Source organism: Pseudophryne corroboree, unplaced genomic scaffold, assembly GCF_028390025.1.
Source record: "Pseudophryne corroboree isolate aPseCor3 unplaced genomic scaffold, aPseCor3.hap2 scaffold_2330, whole genome shotgun sequence".
Lineage (NCBI taxonomy): Eukaryota > Metazoa > Chordata > Amphibia > Anura > Myobatrachidae > Pseudophryne > Pseudophryne corroboree.
In genome coordinates this window covers 29,352-51,090 of record NW_026968983.1, presented here as the reverse complement: position 1 = coordinate 51,090, position 21,739 = coordinate 29,352, and the positions used below count along the sequence as shown (strand labels likewise).

Here is a 21,739-nt window from a genome sequence, read left to right as displayed (position 1 = left end):
ACTTCTCTTTTCTTGAGCCGCTGCCTTCTATGCCCTTGTGCACTCTCCTGACTTCTCCTGTCTGCTTACTTTGTGCCTTCCAACGCACAATGCAAACTACAGGTAGTGCTGCAGGGCCCACACCCTTTTACCTTGCCTTACAGAGCAGCTCTGGAGCTGTTACAGTGCCCAGCTGCAGCAAGAAATCAGCTTGAATGCTTCAGGTGCTGGGGCATAGCCAACAAGAGCCCCACACCGACGGAGGGTGGAGGTGTTTAATGCAAACTAGGGGTCAGCCAAGCGCCGCAAAAGGCCGCCATGCCCTGCATGCCCCTTTTCTCTTTTCATATGCAGACGAGGGTTGAAGCCAACTTTGACCCACTGCTTGGATGACATCACCATATGCAAATCCATCTGCGGCAGGCCTTCCCCCAGGAATGCTTGCACTAGTTGTTGCATTTGGTTTGTTGTTTGGGGGTGCTTCAGTATTAGGCAGCCTTCTGCCCTCCCATGTTCATCTGAAAATATGTGTTCTCCCTGCAGTTGTTGTCCCCAGATGAGAGTTCCCTTGTGCTGCCTCAGTTGAATCTCCTTTACTTGACAGAGATGTGCCTGAGCAGCGGCCCTCCCCAGCCCTATCCCAAATCATACTTATTTTGCATAGGAGATAACATGGTCATGAAGATTGTTCTCCCAGGGTTAGGTTCATTCATTGCATTCTGGGTATGCTGACCTCTGTGATTTCCCCAAATGTGGGAAACTCAACTGCATTATTTGTGGTAGTGGGGGACTGTGTTTGTGCTTTCCTCTGGTCAGCTCTGGTAAAAGTCAGATTTCTTTGTCTCAGATCTTCCTCTAGCCTTGTTCTTCTTTCAAGAGTTCCCTTGTGCTGCCTCAGTTGGATCTCCTTCACTTGACAGGGGGGTGCCCGAGCAGCGACCCTCCCCAGCTCTAGCCCAACTCCTACTTACCTGCCAGGTTAGATACTATGATCATGAAGTTGCTTCTCCCAGGGCAAGGCTCACCCATTGCACTCTGGGTGTGCTGCCCCTGCGATTTCCCCAAATGTGGGAAACTTGACTGCATAATTTGTGTTTCCCCTAGTCGGCTCTCATATAATTCAGATCTCTTTGTCTCAGGTCTCTCTCCAGCCTAGTTTGCTGTCTGTTTCCACTTCTTTTTTCTTGAGCCCCTCCCTTCTACACCCTTGTGCACTATCCTGACTTCTCCTCCTGTCTGCTTACTTTGTGCCTTCCGATGCACAATGCAAACTACAGGTAGTGCTGCAGGGCCCACACCCTTTTACTTGCCTTACAGAGCAGCTCTGGAGCTGTTACAGTGCCAAGCTGCTGAAAGAAATCAGCTTGATTGCTTCAGGGGCTGGGGCATGGCCAACATGAGCCCCACACCGAAGGAGGGTGGGGGTGTTTAATGCGAACTAAGGGTCATCCAAGCGCCGCAAAAGGCCGCCCTGCCCTGCATACCCCTTTTCTCTTTTCATATGCAGATGAGGGTTCCAGCCAACTTTGGCCCACTGCTTGGATGACATCACTGTATGCAAATCCGTCTTCTGCAGACCTTCCCCCTGGAATGCTTGAACTAGTTGTTGCATTTGGTTTGTTGTTTGGGGGTGCTTCAGTATTAGGCAGCCTTCTGCCCTCCCATGTTCATCTGAAAATATGTGTTCTCCCGGCAGTTGTTGTCCCCAGATGAGAGTTCCTTTGTGCTGCCTCAGTTGAATCTCCTTTACTTGACAGAGATGTGCCTGAGCAGCGGCCCTCCCCAGCCCTTTCCCAAATCATACTTATTTTGCATAGGAGATACCATGGTCATAAAGATTGTTCTCCCAGGGTGAGGTTCATTCATTGCATTCTGGGTATGCTGACCCCTGTGATTTCCCCAAATGTGGTAAACTCAACTGCATTATTTGTGGTAGTGGGGGACTGTGTTTGTGTTTTCCTCTGGTCAGCTCTGGTAAAAGTCAGATTTCTTTGTCTCAGATCTTCCTCTAGCCTTGTTCTTCTTTCGAGAGTTCCATTGTGCTGCCTCAGTTTGATCTCCTTCACTTGACAGGGGGGTACCCAAGCAGCGACCCTCCCCAGCTCTAGCCCAACTCCTACATACCTGCCAGGTGAGATACTATGATCATGAAGGTGCTTCTCCCAGGGCAAGGCTCACCCATTGCACTCTGGGTGTGCTGCTCCTGCGATTTCCCCAAATGTGGGAAACTTGACTGCATAATTTGTGTTTCCCCTGGTCGGCTCTCGTATAATTCAGATCTCTTTGTCTCAGGTCTCTCTCCAGCCTAGATTGCTGTCTGTTTCCACTTCTCTTTTCTTGAGCCGCTGCCTTCTATGCCCTTGTGCACTCTCCTGACTTCTCCTGTCTGCTTACTTTGTGCCTTCCAACGCACAATGCATACTACAGGTAGTGCTGCAGGGCCCACACCCTTTTACTTGCCTTTCAGAGCAGCTCTGGAGCTGTTACAGTGCCCAGCTGCTGCAAGAAATCAGCTTGAATGCTTCAGGGGCTGGGGCATAGCCAACATGAGCCCCACACCGACGGAGGGTGGAGGTGTTTAATGCGAACTAAGGGTCATCCAAGCGCCGCAAAAGGCCGCCATGCCCTGCATACCCCTTTTCTCTTTTCATATGCAGATGAGGGTTCCAGCCAACTTTGGCCCACTGCTTGGATGACATCACCGTATGCAAATCCGTCTTCTGCAGACCTTTTCCCAGGAATGCTTGTACTAGTTGTTGCATTTGGTTTGTTGTTTGGGGGTGCTTCAGTATTAGGCAGCCTTCTGCTCTCCCATGTTCATCTGAAAATATGTGTTCTCCCTGCAGTTGTTGTCCCCAGATGAGAGTTCCCTTGTGCTGCCTCAGTTGAATCTCCTTTACTTGACAGAGATGTGCCTGAGCAGCGGCCCTCCCCAGCCCTATCCCAAATCATACTTATTTTGCATAGGAGATACCATTGTCATGAAGATTGTTCTCCCAGGGTGAGGTTCATTCATTGCATTCTGGGTATGCTGACCCCTGTGATTTCCCCAAATGTGGGAAACTCGACTGCATTATTTGTGGTAGTGGGGGACTGTGTTTGTGCTTTCCTCTGGTCAGCTCTGGTAAAAGTCAGATTTCTTTGTCTCAGATCTTCCTCTAGCCTTGTTCTTTTTTCGAGAGTTTCCTTGTGCTGCCTCAGTTGGAGCTCCTTCACTTGACAGGGGGGTGCCCGAACAGCGACCCTCCCCAGCTCTAGCCCAACTCCTACTTACCTGCCAGGTGAGATACTATGATCAGGAAGGTGCTTCTCCCAGGGCAAGGCTCACCCAATGCACTCTGGGTGTGCTGCTCCTACGATTTCCCCAAATGTGGGACACTTGATTACATAATTTGTGTTTCCTCTGGTCGGCTCTCGTATAATTCAGATCTCTTTGTCTCAGGTCTCTCTCCAGCCTAGTTTGCTGTCTGTTTCCACTTCTCTTTTCTTGAGCCGCTCCCTTCTATGCCCTTGTGCACTATCCTGACTTCTCCCGTCTGCTTACTTTGTGCCTTCCAAAGCACAATGCAAACTACAGGTAGTGCTGCAGGGCCCACACCCTTTTACTTGCTTTACAGAGCAGCTCTGGAGCTGTTACAGTGCCCAGCTGCTGCAAGAAATCAGCTTGAATGCTTCAGGGGCTGGGGCATAGCCAACATGAGCCCCACACCGAAGGAAGGTGGAGGTGTTTAATGCGAACTAGGGGTCATCCAAGCGCCGCAAAAGGCCGCCATGCCCTGCACACCCCATTTTTATTTTCATATGCAGACGAGGGTTGAAGCCAACTTTGACCCACTGCTTGGATGACATCACCATATGCAAATCCATCTGCTGCAGGCCTTCCCCCAGGAATGCTTGCACTAGTAGTTGCATTTGGTTTGTTGTTTGGGGGTGCTTCAGTATTAGGCAGCCTTCTGCCCTCCCATGTTCATCTGAAAATATGTGTTCTCCCTGCAGTTGTTGTCCCCAGATGAGAGTTCCCTTGTGTTGCCTCAGTTGAATCTCCTTTACTTGACAGAGATGTGCCTGAGCAGCGGCCCTCCCCAGCCCTATCCCAAATCATACTTATTTTGCATAGGAGATACCATGGTCATGAAGATTGTTCTCCCAGGGTGAGGTTCATTCATTGCACTCTGGGTATGCTGACCCCTGTGATTTCCCCAAATGTGGGAAACTCGACTGCATTATTTGTGGTAGTGGGGGACTGTGTTTGTGCTTTCCTCTGGTCAGCTCTGGTAAAAGTCAGATTTCTTTGTCTCAGATCTTCCTCTAGCCTTGTTCTTCTTTCGAGAGTTCCCTTGTGCTGCCTCAGTTGGATCTCCTTCACTTGACAGGGGGTGCCCGAGCAGCAATCCTCCACAGCTCTAGCCCAACTCCTACTTACCTGCCAGGTGAGATACTATGATCTTCACTGTTAGGGCAATCAGGATGTGGAATTCCCTGCCAGGGAAGGTGGTAATGGCGGACTCTGTAATTGGATTTAAAAAAGGAATGGATACATTTCTGAATGAAAAAGCTATCCAAGGTTATAATACTTAAAATATCAACATGGTTAATCCGGGGGTAACATGAGTTATAGTAGTTAACTAGTCATAAGACATTATTCAGCAAGTATGTAGAATCATCACAACTTAAAACAGGTTGAACACGATGGGCAATTTGCCTCTATTCAACCTCAAAAACTATGTTACTATATGTTACTATATTACTATGTTACTGTAGTATACAGAACACCACAATGTAATGAGCAGTGATAGCAGAGCCGGCCATAGCTATAGGCAAACTAGGCAATTGCCTAGGGCATTTGATATGCCCAGGGGCATCAGCAGCTTCTGCTGATTAAAATGATATGCGGCATGCCTATATTCTGTGTGTAGCATTTCATATGCAGATACAGCCACAGTCTCACACAGTATAAAGGCATGCTGTATATAATTTTAATCAGCAGAAGCTGCTTGTGCATCCTAGCCACATAACAATGCAAACAAGATGCATTTTCATTAAAAAATTTGCCCAACGTTAGCACTGAGGCAATATTTATGAGGACACATCTGTATCCAAGCAGAGGTCACAGTGTTAGCGGCAGTGTGTGTGCTGTGTGCATGTGAGTGGGTTGGTTGTGCAGTAGTGTTCGGAATATGTGTAAGGAGCATTATGTGTGTCATGTAAAAATGCATTAATAATGTGCAACATATGTATAAGGGGCACTATGTGTGTCATTATGTGTTTAAGGGCATTAATAATGTGTGGCATACTGTATGTGTAACAGGGTACTACTGTATGTGTCATTATGTGTATAGGGGCACTAACAATGTGCAGCAAATGTGCAGGGGGCACTATGTGTGTCATTATGTGTATTAGGGCATTAATAATGTGCGGCATATGTGTAAGGGACAAAATGTGTAAAAGGGCATTAATAAAGGTTGTCATAATGTGTAAGCACATTATGTTTAGAAGGACATTAATAATGTGTCTTATATGTGTTAGGGGCATTACTGTGTGGAATTATGTGTTTAAGGTGCTCTTCTATGTGGTGTTGCGTATAGAAAGGGCACTACTGTGTCGTCTAATGTGAATAAAGAGCAATAGGGTGTAGTGTAATGTGAATAAGGAGCAATTCAGTGTGATGTAATGTGAATAAGGGGCTCTACTGTGAGGAGTAACGTTTATAAGGTAAAGTGATACTACTGTGGGATGTAATATGAATTATGGAAACTATCGCATGATCAAATGTGAATAAAGTGCAGTACTGTGTGGCGTATTTGGAATTGGGTTACTATTGTGTGGCCATGCCCCTTGCCAGCAAAAACACACTCCTTTTTGGGCTGTGCGCCAAATGTGCGAACTGTTCCTATTTAAAATATAGGGGGTACAAACACCAAAATAAGGACTGCTATGGCTGAGGGGTGATGGTTCCGGGAAAGAAGTGCAAGGTCAGAGGCAGAACCAGCAGTGGTGCTAGGGGGCACTAGCCAAAATCTTGCCTAGGGCATCATATTGGTTAGGGCCGGCTCTGAGTGATAGTGAGCACTGATGAGGATACTAGAACTGACACTGAGCAGCAAGATGCAGCACTGGACTATTAGTAATGTACTGTAGTATGCTGAGCACCACAATGCAGCACAAGACAATGAGCAGTGATACTGAGCACTGATGAGGATACTACTGAGAACTGACACTGAGCAGGAGAGACACACTACTAGTATTACTGAGCAGCAATAAGTAACCACTGATACTGAGCACTGATATTGAGATTTCCACTGAGAGAACATAGCCACGTCCTCTCCGCTCTCTCTTCAATGCACGAGTAAAAATGGCGGCAACGCGCAGCTCTTTATATGGAATCCGAATCTCGCGAGAATCCGACAGCGGGATGATGACATTTTCCCTTGTTCAGGTTTTCCGAGTCAGGCGGGAACAACCGAGCCTGCCTCGGACCAGTGTAAACCACGTGGAGTTCGTCGGGAATTCGGTTCTCGGAGAACCGAACCCGCTCCTCTCTACCTTATACCCATCAATTTTTTTATTTTCAATCTAAGCCCCTGCAGTTTTCTGTAAGCATCTGCTTCGCTATGATGATCAACAAGTCACAAGGGCAAACACTCAGGGCTTGAGGCGTAGATCTTAGGACCAGCTGCTACAAGCATGGCAGAGGTGTCACTATCACTGGTGACACCCAGCACAAGGGAACTCTCGTCTGGGGACAACAACTGCAGGGAGACCACATCTGTTCAGATGAACATGGGAGGGTGGAAGGCTGCCTAATATTGAAGCACCATCAAATATCAAACCATATGCAACAACTAGTACAAGCATTCCAGGGGGAAGGTCTGCAGAAGACGGATTTGCATACGGTGATGTCATCCAAGCAGTGGACCAAAGTTGGCTGGAACCCTCATCTGCATATGAAAAGAGAAAAGGGGCATGCAGGGCATGGCGGCCTTTTGCGGTGCTTGGATGACCCCTAGTTCGCATTAAACACCCCCACCCTCCTTTGGTGTGGGGCTCATGTTGGCCATGCCCCATCCCCTGAAGCATTCAAGCTGATTTCTTGCAGCAGCTGGGCACTGTAACAGCTCCAGAGCTGTTCTGTAAGGCAAGTAAAAGGGTGTGGGCCCTGCAGCACCACCTGTAGTTCGCATTGTGCGTTGGAAGGCACAAAGTAAGCAGACGGGAGGAGAAGTCAGGATAGTGCGCAAGGGCATCCTTTTCTCTTAGTCCGTAGAGGATGCTGGGGTCACATTAAGAACCATGGGGTATAGACGGGATCCGCAAGAGACATGGGCACTTTAAGACTTTCAAAGGGTGTGAACTGGCTCCTCCCTCTATGCCCCTCCTCCAGACTCCAGTTATAGGAACTGAGCCCAGGGAGACGGACATTTCGAGGAAAGGATTTATTGTTAAACTAAGGTGAGCATCTTACCAGCTCACACCTTAAGCATGCCGCAGAACGTGGCATTCAACAGAACACAAGCCAACGGCATGAACAATTGCAGCAAAAAGCTGACCAGAACCATAACACAACATGTGTATAACCACAAGTAATAACTGCAGACACAGTATGGACTGGGACGGGTGCCCAGCATCCTCTACGGACTAAGAGAAAAGGATTTACCGGTAGGTATTAAAATCCTATTTTCTCATACGACCTAGAGGATGCTGGGGTCACATTAAGAACCATGGGGTTATACCAAAGCTCTTGAACGGGTGGGAGAGTGCGTACGACTCTGCAGCACCGAATGACCCAACTTGAGGTTATCATCAGCCAAGGTATCAAACTTGTAAAACTTAGCAAAAGTGTTTACTAAATAGCTGCTCGGCAAAATTGCAATGCCGAGACTCCCCGACCAGCTGCCCAGGATGAACCCACCTTTCTAGTAGAATGGGTCTTCACCTATTTCAGTAACGGCAATCCTGCCGTGGAATGAGCATGCTGAATCTTACCACAGATCCAGCGCATAATGGTCTACATGGAAGCAGGACACCCAATCCTGTTGGGAGCATACAGGACAAACAGAGCCTCTGTTTTCCTAATCTGAACCGTTCTGGTGACATAAATTTTCAAAGTTCTGACCACAGCCAGAGACTTTGACTCAACGAAGGTGTCAGTGGCCAAAGGCACCATGTGGAAAGATGAACCACCTTCGGCAGAAATTGTTGACGTGTCCTCAATTCTGCTCTATCTTCATGAAAGATCAAATAAAGGCTCTTGTGATACTGCATGGTTTGTACTGTTTTCCATGTGCTCCCAGATCTTTCAAGCAAGTAGCATGGTCAAGAAAGTTCTGTTTGAAAAGTAACAACATTTACTGTCATTGTTATAGAATTTGGGAGAAAAAACAAGAAGAAATCTGCACTGTTGACGCACTGGACAGAATGAATGAATCATAAAATATAACCTTTATTAAGTATGTATTAAAATTGGATAAATATTAATATTATTATCCCAAACTGCAGTGAAACATAAAGGTTAAAATCACAGAACTAACATACATGTGCATAAGAAGAATAAAGAGATGTGAAAAAAAGGTTTAAAAAGCGTGTCCGTGTGTGATTATTTTTGAAGGCACAACCCTGGCGGGGTTGTTTATATAGATATATATGTTGCTAATAATCACTTTCTAGCGTAATGTTATTAAATAGCTGTTAGTATCTATGTCGTCAGGTACCACTGGGTCGTATCCTATATACTCCCTTCACTCAATAGGGGTTACCTCCCGGGAAGCCATCCCCATTGGCGAATTTGTGGGGGTGATTGAGTATAACCGGTAAGCTAACCTCCAATTTGTGGGGTGCTTAGGTAGATGGGGATCACTTATTTCTCTGTGTCCCCTAAGACTATATTCCTAAATTCAATACCATAGGGGGATAGCTTTCTATATCGGATAAGGAATCACTTGATAGGGAAATCTCTATGCATCATGGAAAGATCATATTTATTAATATCCAAACTAAAAAAATGATGAATAGCTTTAATTTAGCTGTTTAGATATAGTTAATTGGCGAGATATACCAACAGGTGCGGTTGCCTTAAGGAATATGGCAATTCCAATATAAATAGCAGCCCTCCTTCATATAATCAGCCAGATCTTATTAAATCTGGTCCAGATATAGCCGTTCAGATATACTTAATTGACAACATATATCAATCGGTGGGGTTGCCTTAAGGAATATAGCAATTCCAATTCTCATATAAATAGCAACCTTCCTTCATATATTCAGCCAGATCTTATTTAATCTGATCTAGGCGTAGGCAATAATGCTTTCCTTAGAGGTATAGCCACCTCAATTCTTATTAGGAAGCAAAGTGTCTGTCATAATGGTTTATCCAATTCATCTAAGAAATAATATATTCCATGTGTCAGAGATTCATTACTCTCTATTTACACTGTTAAAGAGTTAATTCTTATTATGTTACAGTGTAATGAAATTATCATATAGGGAGATGTGGCAATTCCATGTGCTATATATATAATAACCCTTAGTGGTCCAGATTCCACAATGAGGAATTTTCTTATAAACCGCTGAAACACACAGCTGTTTGACTGACTTCCAAATATATCTATCTCACTTTGTAACAGTCTTATGATAGAGAAACTGTTACATATTCGGTCACTTAGTTATCTAAAGGTAAACAGACTCAGTGTGAGGGTAATATAATATATCAAATGCGCTGTCAATAATCGTGGTAACTGGTGTAATAATGTGGTATATTGAGTATGCTAGTAAGGCATATAACTGCTCTCCAGCCTTTAAGTGTTACCAATCAATTTGTTACACTGTAAAGGATTTATGGTGTCCTGTTAGGACATGCAGCTGCTAGGCTGACTCAAAGATTTATCCATTTGTAACAATTATGTAACAGTTATATACATGTTACTGGTATTACATAGAAATAGTATGACACAGGCCAGCAGTCCCATGTGTCTAGATTCCACAATAGGAGATTTTCTTTGTCTTATAAACTGCTGGAACACACAGCTGCTAGACTGACTTCAAATATATATATTACTTTGTAACAGTCTTATAGTAAAGAGACTGTTACACACTGTCATTTAGTTATCTCAAGGTTAGCAGATTCTGTGTGAGGATAGTGTTCTGTTAGAACATGCAGCTGCTAGGCTGACTCATAGAAAATGTATCCATTTGTAACAAATGACACATACAGCATTAAATTAATATCTATAGCAGCCCATGTGACATCTCTACTCTTATCATAATTGTCTGGTTATTGCCAATCTGGACAGCAGGAGTGATATATATTCACTAGTCCCAATATCCCATCATATAAATATACCCACACTGATATACTTTCTTATCAAGAGTTATTAGTAGCTATCTGTATGCACTTTAGACATTGTAATTGCTAAGTGACATCATATCTAGTGTATTCCTTTCTTATAGCTCAGCTTCTATTCCCTATTAGTGGAGACTAACAGCTAACATCATAATCATATATTTTTGTTTTATAACATTTCACATGAGTCAAATACACGAGGACACGCCGTGCCCTACACGCGTGTTTCACTGCATCTATGGCAACTTACATTAAAGCTAACAAGAAAGCACACTCGTTCTGTCTTTAAACAGATAAAAGAAACCCCAATAATATGGGGCATGCAAAAATTTAGATAAAACTCAGTTTTGCTCCTCTCCACGGAAATCTTTAGTAAAAGGCGAAAGATTTGTTCGTTCTGAAGAGAAACCAGAGCATGACCAAGATTCCACCTGTCGCCTGAGTGCCATGCCAGCAGTCCTCATTCAGCTCAAAGTGAGCACCCAATATGAAAGAAAGAAAGCAGATTTCTCACCAGGCTTCCCCTTGCTATAAGCATGGTTTGTACTCTTTTCCATGTGCTCCCAGATCTTTCAAGCAATTAGTATGGTCAAGAAAGTTCTGCTTGAAAAGAAACAGACATTTACTGTCATTGTTATACAAATAAACTTACATTAAAGCCAACAAGAAAGCTCACTCGTTCTGTCTTTAAACTGATAAAAGAAACCCCAATAATATGGGGCATGCAAAAATTGAGATAAAACTCAGTTTTGCTCCTCTCCACGGATAATCTTTAATAAAAGGCGAAAGATTTGTTCATTCTGAAGAGAAACCAGAGCATGACCAAGATTCCACCTGTCGCCTGAGTGCCATGCCAGCAGTCCTCATTCAGCTCAAAGTGAGCACCCAATATGAAAGAAAGAAAGCAGATTTCTCACCAGGCTTCCCCTTGCTATAAGCATGGTTTGTACTCTTTTCCATGTGCTCCCAGATCTTTCAAGCAATTAGTATGGTCAAGAAAGTTCTGCTTGAAAAGAAACAGACATTTACTGTCATTGTTATACAAATAAACTTACATTAAAGCCAACAAGAAAGCTCACTCGTTCTGTCTTTAAACTGATAAAAGAAACCCCAATAATATGGGGCATGCAAAAATTGAGATAAAACTCAGTTTTGCTCCTCTCCACGGATAATCTTTAATAAAAGGCGAAAGATTTGTTCATTCTGAAGAGAAACCAGAGCATGACCAAGATTCCACCTGTCGCCTGAGTGCCATGCCAGCAGTCCTCATTCAGATCAAAGTGAGCGCCCAATTTGAAAGAAAGCAGATTTCTCACCTGGCTTCTCCTTGCTATAAGCATGGTTTGTACTGTATTCCATGTGCTCCCAGATCTTTCAAGCAAGTAGCATGGTCAAGAAAGTTCTGTTTGAAAAGAAACAAACATTTACTGTAATTTCTATGCAAATGAGCTTTCATTAAAGCACACTCATTCTATCTTTAAACCGATAAAAGAAACCCCAAAAAGATGGGGCATGCAAAAATTGAGGTAAAACTCAGTTTTGCTCCTCTCCACGGAAATCTTTAGTAAAAGGCGAAAGATTTGTTCGTTCTGAAGAGAAACCAGAGCATGACCAAGATTTTCATCTGAAAATATGTGTTCTCCCTGCAGTTGTTGTCCCCAGATGAGAGTTCCCTTGTGCTGCCTCAGTTGAATCTCCTTTACTTGACAGAGATGTGCCTGAGCAGCGGCCCTCCCCAGCCCTATCCCAAATCATACTTATTTTGCATAGGAGATACCATGGTCATGAAGATTGTTCTCCCAGGGTGAGGTTCATTCATTGCATTCTGGGTATGCTGACCCCTGTGATTTCCCCAAATGTGGGAAACTCGACTGCATTATTTGTGGTAGTGGGGGACTGTGTTTGTGCTTTCCTCTGGTCAGCTCTGGTAAAAGTCAGATTTATTTGTCTCAGATCTTCCTCTAGCCTTGTTCTTCTTTCGAGAGTTCCCTTGTGCTGCCTCAGTTGGATCTCCTTCACTTGACAGGGGGTGCCCGAGCAGCAATCCTCCACAGCTCTAGCCCAACTCCTACTTACCTGCCAGGTGAGATACTATGATCTTCACTGTTAGGGCAATCAGGATGTGGAATTCCCTGCCAGGGAAGGTGGTAATGGCGGACTCTGTAATTGGATTTAAAAAAGGAATGGATACATTTCTGAATGAAAAAGCTATCCAAGGTTATAATACTTAAAATATCAACATGGTTAATCCGGGGGTAACATGAGTTATAGTAGCTAACTAGTCATAAAACATTATTCAGCAAGTATGTAGAATCATCACAACTTAAAACAGGTTGAACACGATGGGCAATTTGCCTCTATTCAACCTCAAAAACTATGTTACTATATGTTACTATATTACTATGTTACTGTAGTATACAGAAAACCAAAATGCAATGAACAGTGATAGTGAGCACTGATGAGGATACTAGAACTGACACTGAGCAGCAAGATGCAGCACTGGACTATTAGTAATGTACTGTAGTATGCTGAGCACCACAATGCAGCACAAGACAATGAGCAGTGATCTGAGCACTGATGAGGATACTACTGAGAACTGACACTGAGCAGGAGAGACACACTACTAGTATTACTGAGCAGCAATAAGTAACCACTGATACTGAGCACTGCTATTGAGATTTCCACTGAGAGAACATAGCCACGTCCATTCCGCTCTCTCTTCAATGCACGAGTAAAAATGGCGGCAACGCGCAGCTCTTTATATGGAATCCGAATCTCGCGAGAATCCGACAGCGGGATGATGACATTTTCCCTTGTTCAGGTTTTCCGAGTCAGGCGGGAACAACCGAGCCTGCCTCGGACCAGTGTAAACCACGTGGAGTTCGTGGGGAATTCGGTTCTCGGAGAACCGAACCCGCTCCTCTCTACCTTATACCCATCAATTTTTTTATTTTCAATCTAAGCCCCTGCAGTTTTCTGTAAGCATCTGCTTCGCTATGATGATCAACAAGTCACAAGGGCAAACACTCAGGGCTTGAGGCGTAGATCTTAGGACCAGCTGCTACAAGCATGGCAGAGGTGTCACTATTACTGGTGACACCCAGAGAGGTGGCGAGGGAGATTGTAATGCAGTGCGCGCAGATAAGCAGCGCAATGGTAAAAAGGAGGCATGGTTTCATAGGTAGGGACGTGGCCTGGTGGCCTGAATCTACATTTTGTTGCTCCGGGTGTCCCGGGGGTTGGGGACTGCACCCGGGGACTAGTGTGTGAGCGGTGCTGGCTCCTGCACAGTGAAAAGGCATGGCCACCCAGCATGACGCCTCCCTTCTTGACCATGCTGTAATTGCAGTCGCACTGCAGTTCAGCGTGATCATAAAAAATGGTGTAGCCTCCTGCTGGTGCAGACTGTATGTGCGCGCAGGAAGCCGCCACCATTTTTGTGATCACAGCGGCTGAATGTGATGTCATACAGCCGCTGTGACCACGCCCCCTGTGTCTCCTCCATTGCAGACCCCATTTTGAAGCCTTGCACCCGCACCGCTCCATCCCTCACTTGGAAATGGAGTGTTGCTGACCCACCTATCCCCCCCCCCCCCCCGCCCCGATTGACAGGCAGAGGCGATCGCATTCTCTGCGGGGTGCCGCAGAAAATGCAGGCACATGCGTATGCTCTTAGCAATTTTTGCAGTTGGATCGCTTATTGTGATTGCAATCCAACCTGAATCAGGCCCTATTACCTATCACAATGCGCTGCGGGCAGTACAAAATTGGGTTAATATAGGAGAAAAACCCCCAGACCTGTGCTCCTTAACTGTACCTGGTGGCTAGTGGAGCGGCTGCCCAGTAATCAGTGTCCACGCCAGTGCGCACACGGTCCACCCCCTACGGCCACGCTCCCCTTCAACAGCGGCCTCGTGATCCGGAAGGGTGGTGTGTGTGTGACTGACCTTAGGATGAAACCGGAGCCTCCGCTGCAGTGACCCAGCAACCAGGGCACGGGAGTATACAGCGTCGCTGGGAGTGATGAAGCTGCAGTAAAGATGTCTATTAGACCTAGCCTGCTGCAGCCCTTGTAGATTCTCATAAAACAAGTTCTTCTTTTCTTGTCAAAATTTATAGCTAAGAATAGGCTGCCTGAGGCAGGCCCCTGTTAAGTGGCCTGCTACTGAAGGCACCAACTACAAACTGAGCTCCCTGTTCATGGAAGCGGGGTTATAGAGGAGAATGCACTGAGCATCTTGGGAACAGTCAAAAGCTTTGAGCCGGTTGGTGCCTCAGATCAAGATCCTACTCTACACCCCAATGTGAATCCTTGTGGAGTCCAGTGTACCCCACAGAAGAAATTAATGTGTCACACCCATTGGCAGCAACCTTAGAATAGCTGCTGACGGGCACAATTGAGAATGGAAGGGGGGGGGGGACATTTGAATCCAGCACATAAATGCAATTCAAATATGTAATTTGTACCTTCCTATTTTAAAATATAATGGATGAACCTCACCCTGTGAGAACAATCTTCATGATCAAGAAATCTCATATGCAAAATAAGTATGAGTTGGGATAGGGCTGGGGAGGGTGTCTGCTCTGGCAGCCCCTCCCCCGTCAAGTTAAGGAGATTCAACTGAGGAAGCACAAGGGAACTCTCGTCTGGGGACAACAACTGCAGGGAGACCACATCTTTTCAGATGAACATGGGAGGGCGGAAGGCTGCCTAATACTGAAGCACCATCAAATATCAAACCATATGCAACATCTAGTACAAGCATTCCTGGGGGAAGGTCTGCAGCAGACGGATTTGCATACAGTGATGTTATCCAAGCAGTGGGCCAAAGTTGGCTGGAACCCTCATCTGCATATGAAAAGAGAAAAGGGGCGTGCAGGGCATGGCGGCCTTTTGCAGTGCTTGGATGACCCCTAGTTCTCATTAAACACCCCCACCCTCCTTTGGTGTGGGGCTCATGTTGGCCATGCCCCATCCCCTGAAGCATTCAAGCTGATTTCTTGCAGCAGCTGGGCACTGTAACAGCTCCAGAGCTGTTCTGTAAGGCAAGTAAAAGGGTGTGGGCCCTGCAGCACCACCTGTAGTTCGCATTGTGCGTTGGAAGGCACAAAGTAAGCAGACGGGAGGAGAAGTCAGGATAGTGCGCAAGGGCATCCTTTTCTCTTAGTCCGTAGAGGATGCTGGGGTCACATTAAGAACCATGGGGTATAGACGGGATCCGCAAGAGACATGGGCACTTTAAGACTATCAAAGGGTGTGAACTGGCTCCTCCCTCTATGCCCCTCCTCCAGACTCCAGTTATAGGAACTGTGCCCAGGGAGACGGACATTTCGAGGAAAGGATTTATTGTTAAACTAAGGTGAGCATCTTACCAGCTCACACCTTAAGCATGCCGCAGAACGTGGCATTCAACAGAACACAAGCCAACGGCATGAACAATTGCAGCGTGGCCTAAGTAAAAGGGGGTGTGACTTCGCGGGAGGACCCGCGATCGCGAGTCACGCCCCCGTTTTCGGCACTGAGGGGGCATGCCCAGCGCTCTGTGAGCCGCTGGCATGCCACCTCTCCCTCTGACTTCAGTGAATAGACGCTGTGCGCATGCGCACAGCGTCTATTCACCGCTGCTCTGCTAAGCAGGGCAGCGACAGACAGAGCCTCCCAACTGTCCTCCCCACCGCGGGACACTGCGGCCCGCAGGTGGGACAGCCCCCAAAAAACGGGACTGTCCCGCGAAAATCGGGACAGTTGGGAGGTATGATATGGGGCATGCAAAAATTGAGATAAAACTCAGTTTTGCTCCTCTCCACGGAAATCTTTAATAAAAGGCGAAATATTTGTTAGTTCTGAAGAGAAACCAGAGCATGACCAAGATTCCACCTGTCGCCTGAGTGCCATGCCAGCAGTTCTCATTCAGCTGAAAGTGAGCACCCAATTTGAATGAAAGAAAGCAGATTTCTCACCAGGCTTACCCCTGCTATAAACATGGTTTGTACTCTTTTCCATGTGCTCCCTGATCTTTCAAGCAATTAGTGTGGTCAAGAAAGTTCTGTTTGAAAAGAAACAAACATTTACTGTAATTTCTATGCAAATGAGCTTACATTAAAGCACACTCGTTCTATCTTTAAACAGATAAAATAAAACCCCAATAAGATGGGGCAAGGAAAAAATGAGATAAAACTCAGTTTTGCTCCTCTCCACGGAAATCTTTAGTAAAAGGCGAAAGATTTGTTCGTTCTGAAGAGAAACCAGAGCATGACCAAGATTCCACCTGTCGCCTGAGTGCCATGCCAGCAGTTCTTATTCAGCTCAAAGTGAGCACCCAATTTGAAAGAAAGAAAGCAGATTTCTCACCAGGCTTCCCCTAGCTATAAACATGGTTTGTATTTTTTTCCATGTGTTCCCAGATCTTTCAAGCAATTAGTATAGTCAAGAAAGTTCTGTTTGAAAAGAAACAAACATTTACTGTCATTTCTATGCAAATGAGCTTACATTAAAGCACACTCGTTCTATCTTTAAACCGATAAAATAAAACCCCAATAAGATGGGGCATGCAAAATTTGAGATAAAACTCAGTTTTGCTCCTCTCCACGGAAATCTTTAGTAAAAGGCGAAAGATTTGTTCGTTCTGAAGAGAAACCAGAGCATGACCAAGATTCCACCTGTCGCCTGAGTGCCATGCCAGCCAGGGCCGGCTCCAGGCCTACTAGCACCCTGAGCGAGAAAATGTAAAAGTGCCCCCCCCCATGCGCGCGCCGAAGGCGCGCGCGCCCTTGGAAAAGTGGGCGTGGCCTCTTGAAAAAGTGGGCGTGGTCTCGTCCCCCAGCAGTGCCAGCTACACATGACATGCCCTCCAGCAGTGCCAGCTACACGTGCTAGTGTTCACTTTTTAGGGCAGGTTGCTGATCACAGGGAGGGCACATTTTTAAGTTAGGTGGGCAAAATGATGTACATACTGTAATGCTTGTTGTTCCCATTTCCACACGCTAAAGCATGGACAGTGCGCGCCGAAGGCGCGCAGCAAAAATTTAGGGGAGTTACTTCGTGGGGAAGGTGCGTAGCCACATTATAGTGGCAATTCACATTACACCACACAGTAGTGCAGCTAATACACATTGCACCAGGTAGAACCTCCTATAAGAGCACGTTAGACACATTGCGCCAGGTAGAGCACTGAGACACACTGCCCAGCCACAGACGCCTAGCGGGAACACTACATGATATGCCCCCCAGCAGTGCCAGCTACACATGACATGCCCCCCAGCAGTGCCAGCTACACGTGACATGCCCCCCAGCAGTGCCAGCTACATAAATGGCCACACAGTTCCAGATGGATAAATGCCCCCACAGCGCAGATATGCCCCCACAGTGCCACATACATTAATGCCCTCACAGTGCAAGATATGCCCCCACAGTGCAAGAAATGTCCCCACAGTGCAAGAAATGCCCCCACAGTGCAAGAAATGCCCCCACGGTGCCAGATACATAAATGCCCCCACGGTGCCAGATACATAAATGCCCCCACGGTGCCAGATACATAAATGCCCCCACGGTGCCTGATACATAAATGCCCCCACGGTGCCAGATACATAAATGCCCCCACGGTGCCAGATACATAAATGCCCCCACGGTGCCAGATACATAAATGTCCCCACGGTGCCTGATACATAAATGCCCCCACGGTGCATGATACATAAATGCCCCCACGGTGCATGATACATAAATGCCCCCACGGTGCCTGATACATAAATGCCCCCACGGTGCCTGATACATAAATGCCCCCACAGAGCCAGATAAATGCCCCCACAGTGCCAGATATGTCCCCACAGTGCCAGATATGCCCCCACAGTGCCAGATATGCCCCCACGGTGCCAGAAATGCCCCCACAGTGCCAGATAAATGCCCCCAGTGCCAGATAAATGCCCCCACAGTGCCAGATAAATGCCCCCACAGAGCCAGATAAATGCCCCCACAGTGCCAGAAATGCCCCCACAGTGCCAGAAATGCCCCCACAGTGCCAGATATGCCCCCACAGTGCCAGATATGCCCCCACAGTGCCAGATATGCCCCCACAGTGCCTGATATGTCCCCACAGTGCCAGAAATGCCCCCACAGTGCCAGAAATGCCCCCACAGTGCCAGATAAATGCCCCCACAGAGCCAGATAAATGCCCCCACAGAGCCAGATAAATGCCCCCACAGAGCCAGATAAATGCCCCCACAGTGCCAGAAATGCCCCCACAGTGCCAGAAATGCCCACACAGTGCCAGAAATGCCCCCACAGTGCCAGAAATGTCCCCACAGTGCCTGATATGCCCCCACAGGGCCAGATATGTCCCCACAGTGCCAAATATGCCCCCACAGAGCCAGATATGCAATGCCCCCACAGTGCCAGAAATGCCCCCACAGTGCCAGAAATGCCCCCCACAGAGCCAGAAATGCCCCCACAGTGCCAGAAATGCCCCCACATAACCAAAAATGCCCCCTGTGTGCCAGAAATGCCCCCACAGTGCGGATCTCCCCCCCCCCCCAAAAAAAAATACCTGCGGCGCTGGGGAGGAGTACTGCTGTCCGCCTGTGTGGGAGCGCTGGCGGGCGGGCGGGAGGCCGGGCGAGTGAGCCTGAGCCTGGGTCCGGGCTGGCGGGCGGGTGGGCGGCCACTTGTGCAGGCGGGCTATGCGCGGCGCCGGCGTCTGACGTTAGATACCGGCGCCGCGCAGCGCGCATACACAGCGCGACCGCCAAATGCTGCAGCAGCACACACACAGGGCCGGCTCCAGCATCGAATATGGCGGCGCCAGCGCGAGGCGCCCATTAAGGGTGGCGCCCTGCGCGGCCGCTCTATTCGAACATGCCTAGAGCCAGCCCTGATGCCAGCAGTCCTCATTCAGCTCAAAGTGAGCACCCAATTTGAAAGAAAGAAAGCAGATTTCTCACCAGGCTTCCCCTTGCTATAAGCATGGTTTGTACTCTTTTCCATGTGCTCCCAGATCTTTCAAGCAATTAGTATGGTCAAGAAAGTTCTGCTTGAAAAGAAACAGACATTTACTGTCATTGTTATACAAATAAACTTACATTAAAGCTAACAAGAAAGCACACTCGTTCTGTCTTTAAACTGATAAAAGAAACCCCAATAATATGGGGCATGCAAAAATTGAGATAAAACTCAGTTTTGCTCCTCTCCACGGAAATCTTTAATAAAAGGCGAAATATTTGTTAGTTCTGAAGAGAAACCAGAGCATGACCAAGATTCCACCTGTCGCCTGAGTGCCATGCCAGCAGTCCTCATTCAGATCAAAGTGAGCGCCCAATTTGAAAGAAAGCAGATTTCTCACCTGGCTTCTCCTTGCTATAAGCATGGTTTGTACTGTATTCCATGTGCTCCCAGATCTTTCAAGCAAGTAGCATGGTCAAGAAAGTTCTGTTTGAAAAGAAACAAACATTTACTGTCATTTCTATGCAAATGAGCTTTCATTAAAGCACACTCATTCTATCTTTAAACCGATAAAAGAAACCCCAAAAAGATGGGGCATGCAAAAATTGAGGTAAAACTCAGTTTTGCTCCTCTCCACGGAAATCTTTAGTAAAAGGCGAAAGATTTGTTCGTTCTGAAGAGAAACCAGAGCATGACCAAGATTTTCATCTGAAAATATGTGTTCTCCCTGCAGTTGTTGTCCCCAGATGAGAGTTCCCTTGTGCTGCCTCAGTTGAATCTCCTTTACTTGACAGAGATGTGCCTGAGCAGCGGCCCTCCCCAGCCCTATCCCAAATCATACTTATTTTGCATAGGAGATACCATGGTCATGAAGATTGTTCTCCCAGGGTGAGGTTCATTCATTGCATTCTGGGTATGCTGACCCCTGTGATTTCCCCAAATGTGGGAAACTCGACTGCATTATTTGTGGTAGTGGGGGACTGTGTTTGTGCTTTCCTCTGGTCAGCTCTGGTAAAAGTCAGATTTCTTTGTCTCAGATCTTCCTCTAGCCTTGTTCTTCTTTCGAGAGTTCCCTTGTGCTGCCTCAGTTGGATCTCCTTCACTTGACAGGGGGTGCCCGAGCAGCAATCCTCCACAGCTCTAGCCCAACTCCTACTTACCTGCCAGGTGAGATACTATGATCTTCACTGTTAGGGCAATCAGGATGTGGAATTCCCTGCCAGGGAAGGTGGTAATGGTGGACTCTGTAATTGGATTTAAAAAAGGAATGGATACATTTCTGAATGAAAAAGCTATCCAAGGTTATAATACTTAAAATATCAACATGGTTAATCCGGGGGTAACATGAGTTATAGTAGCTAACTAGTCATAAAACATTATTCAGCAAGTATGTAGAATCATCACAACTTAAAACAGGTTGAACACGATGGGCAATTTGCCTCTATTCAACCTCAAAAACTATGTTACTATATGTTACTATATTACTATGTTACTGTAGTATACAGAAAACCAAAATGCAATGAAGAGTGATAGTGAGCACTGATGAGGATACTAGAACTGACACTGAGCAGCAAGATGCAGCACTGGACTATTAGTAATGTACTGTAGTATGCTGAGCACCACAATGCAGCACAAGACAATGAGCAGTGATACTGAGCACTGATGAGGATACTACTGAGAACTGACACTGAGCAGGAGAGACACACTACTAGTATTACTGAGCAGCAATAAGTAACCACTGATACTGAGCACTGATATTGAGATTTCCACTGAGAGAACATAGCCACGTCCATTCCGCTCTATCTTCAATGCACGAGTAAAAATGGCGGCAACGCGCAGCTCTTTATATGGAATCCGAATCTCGCGAGAATCCGACAGCGGGATGATGACATTTTCCCTTTTTCAGGTTTTCCGAGTCAGGCGGGAACAACCGAGCCTGCCTCGGACCAGTGTAAACAACGTGGAGTTCGTGGGGAATTCGGTTCTCGGAGAACCGAACCCGCTCCTCTCTACCTTATACCTATCAATTTTTTTATTTTCAATCTAAGCCCCTGCAGTTTTCTGTAAGCATCTGCTTCGCTATGATGATCAACAAGTCACAAGGGCAAACACTCAGGGCTTGAGGCGTAGATCTTAGGACCAGCTGCTACAAGCATGGCAGAGGTGTCACTATCACTGGTGACACCCAGAGAGGTGGCGAGGGAGATTGTAATGCAGTGCGCGCAGATAAGCAGCGCAATGGTAAAAAGGAGGCATGGTTTCATAGGTAGGGGCGTGGCCTGGTGGCCTGAATCTACATTTTGTTGCTCCGGGTGTCCCGGGGGTTGGGGGCTGCACCCGGGGACTAGTGTGTGAGCGGTGCTGGCTCCTGCACAGTGAAAGGGCATGGCCACCCAGCATGACGCCTCCCTTCTTGTCCATGCTGTAATTGCAGTCGCACTGCAGTTCAGCGTGATCATAAAAAATGATGTAGCCTCCTGCTGGTGCAGACT

General features: G+C 46.6%; 17 non-coding genes and 1 pseudogene across 17 annotated transcripts; 9 read left to right on the top strand and 9 right to left on the bottom strand.

Annotated features, from left to right (window-relative positions):
- Positions 1-626: 626 nt before the first annotated feature.
- Positions 627-790, top strand: LOC135010354 (U1 spliceosomal RNA). The gene has a single exon (XR_010209756.1). It is a non-coding gene; the product is annotated as a U1 spliceosomal RNA (small nuclear RNA).
- A 152-nt stretch (positions 791-942) lies between these two features.
- Positions 943-1,077, top strand: LOC135010357 (U1 spliceosomal RNA; annotated as a pseudogene).
- A 702-nt stretch (positions 1,078-1,779) lies between these two features.
- LOC135010372 (U1 spliceosomal RNA) lies at positions 1,780-1,943 on the top strand. The gene has a single exon (XR_010209771.1). It is a non-coding gene; the product is annotated as a U1 spliceosomal RNA (small nuclear RNA).
- A 152-nt stretch (positions 1,944-2,095) lies between these two features.
- Positions 2,096-2,258, top strand: LOC135010356 (U1 spliceosomal RNA). Its single transcript, XR_010209758.1, has one exon. It is a non-coding gene; the product is annotated as a U1 spliceosomal RNA (small nuclear RNA).
- Positions 2,259-2,929: 671 nt separating this feature from the next.
- On the top strand, positions 2,930-3,093 carry LOC135010373 (U1 spliceosomal RNA). Its single transcript, XR_010209772.1, has one exon. It is a non-coding gene; the product is annotated as a U1 spliceosomal RNA (small nuclear RNA).
- Positions 3,094-3,245: 152 nt separating this feature from the next.
- Positions 3,246-3,408, top strand: LOC135010358 (U1 spliceosomal RNA). The gene has a single exon (XR_010209759.1). It is a non-coding gene; the product is annotated as a U1 spliceosomal RNA (small nuclear RNA).
- Positions 3,409-4,079: 671 nt separating this feature from the next.
- On the top strand, positions 4,080-4,243 carry LOC135010353 (U1 spliceosomal RNA). Its single transcript, XR_010209755.1, has one exon. It is a non-coding gene; the product is annotated as a U1 spliceosomal RNA (small nuclear RNA).
- A 6,373-nt stretch (positions 4,244-10,616) lies between these two features.
- LOC135010362 (U5 spliceosomal RNA) lies at positions 10,617-10,732 on the bottom strand. The gene has a single exon (XR_010209762.1). It is a non-coding gene; the product is annotated as a U5 spliceosomal RNA (small nuclear RNA).
- A 286-nt stretch (positions 10,733-11,018) lies between these two features.
- Positions 11,019-11,135, bottom strand: LOC135010368 (U5 spliceosomal RNA). The gene has a single exon (XR_010209768.1). It is a non-coding gene; the product is annotated as a U5 spliceosomal RNA (small nuclear RNA).
- Positions 11,136-11,421: 286 nt separating this feature from the next.
- On the bottom strand, positions 11,422-11,538 carry LOC135010367 (U5 spliceosomal RNA). The gene has a single exon (XR_010209767.1). It is a non-coding gene; the product is annotated as a U5 spliceosomal RNA (small nuclear RNA).
- Positions 11,539-11,808: 270 nt separating this feature from the next.
- On the bottom strand, positions 11,809-11,924 carry LOC135010361 (U5 spliceosomal RNA). Its single transcript, XR_010209761.1, has one exon. It is a non-coding gene; the product is annotated as a U5 spliceosomal RNA (small nuclear RNA).
- Positions 11,925-12,068: 144 nt separating this feature from the next.
- On the top strand, positions 12,069-12,232 carry LOC135010370 (U1 spliceosomal RNA). Its single transcript, XR_010209770.1, has one exon. It is a non-coding gene; the product is annotated as a U1 spliceosomal RNA (small nuclear RNA).
- Positions 12,233-16,066: 3,834 nt separating this feature from the next.
- Positions 16,067-16,179, bottom strand: LOC135010369 (U5 spliceosomal RNA). Its single transcript, XR_010209769.1, has one exon. It is a non-coding gene; the product is annotated as a U5 spliceosomal RNA (small nuclear RNA).
- Positions 16,180-16,454: 275 nt separating this feature from the next.
- On the bottom strand, positions 16,455-16,570 carry LOC135010365 (U5 spliceosomal RNA). Its single transcript, XR_010209765.1, has one exon. It is a non-coding gene; the product is annotated as a U5 spliceosomal RNA (small nuclear RNA).
- A 275-nt stretch (positions 16,571-16,845) lies between these two features.
- On the bottom strand, positions 16,846-16,961 carry LOC135010363 (U5 spliceosomal RNA). The gene has a single exon (XR_010209763.1). It is a non-coding gene; the product is annotated as a U5 spliceosomal RNA (small nuclear RNA).
- A 2,477-nt stretch (positions 16,962-19,438) lies between these two features.
- Positions 19,439-19,554, bottom strand: LOC135010366 (U5 spliceosomal RNA). The gene has a single exon (XR_010209766.1). It is a non-coding gene; the product is annotated as a U5 spliceosomal RNA (small nuclear RNA).
- Positions 19,555-19,824: 270 nt separating this feature from the next.
- On the bottom strand, positions 19,825-19,940 carry LOC135010360 (U5 spliceosomal RNA). The gene has a single exon (XR_010209760.1). It is a non-coding gene; the product is annotated as a U5 spliceosomal RNA (small nuclear RNA).
- Positions 19,941-20,084: 144 nt separating this feature from the next.
- LOC135010364 (U1 spliceosomal RNA) lies at positions 20,085-20,248 on the top strand. Its single transcript, XR_010209764.1, has one exon. It is a non-coding gene; the product is annotated as a U1 spliceosomal RNA (small nuclear RNA).
- Positions 20,249-21,739: the final 1,491 nt, after the last annotated feature.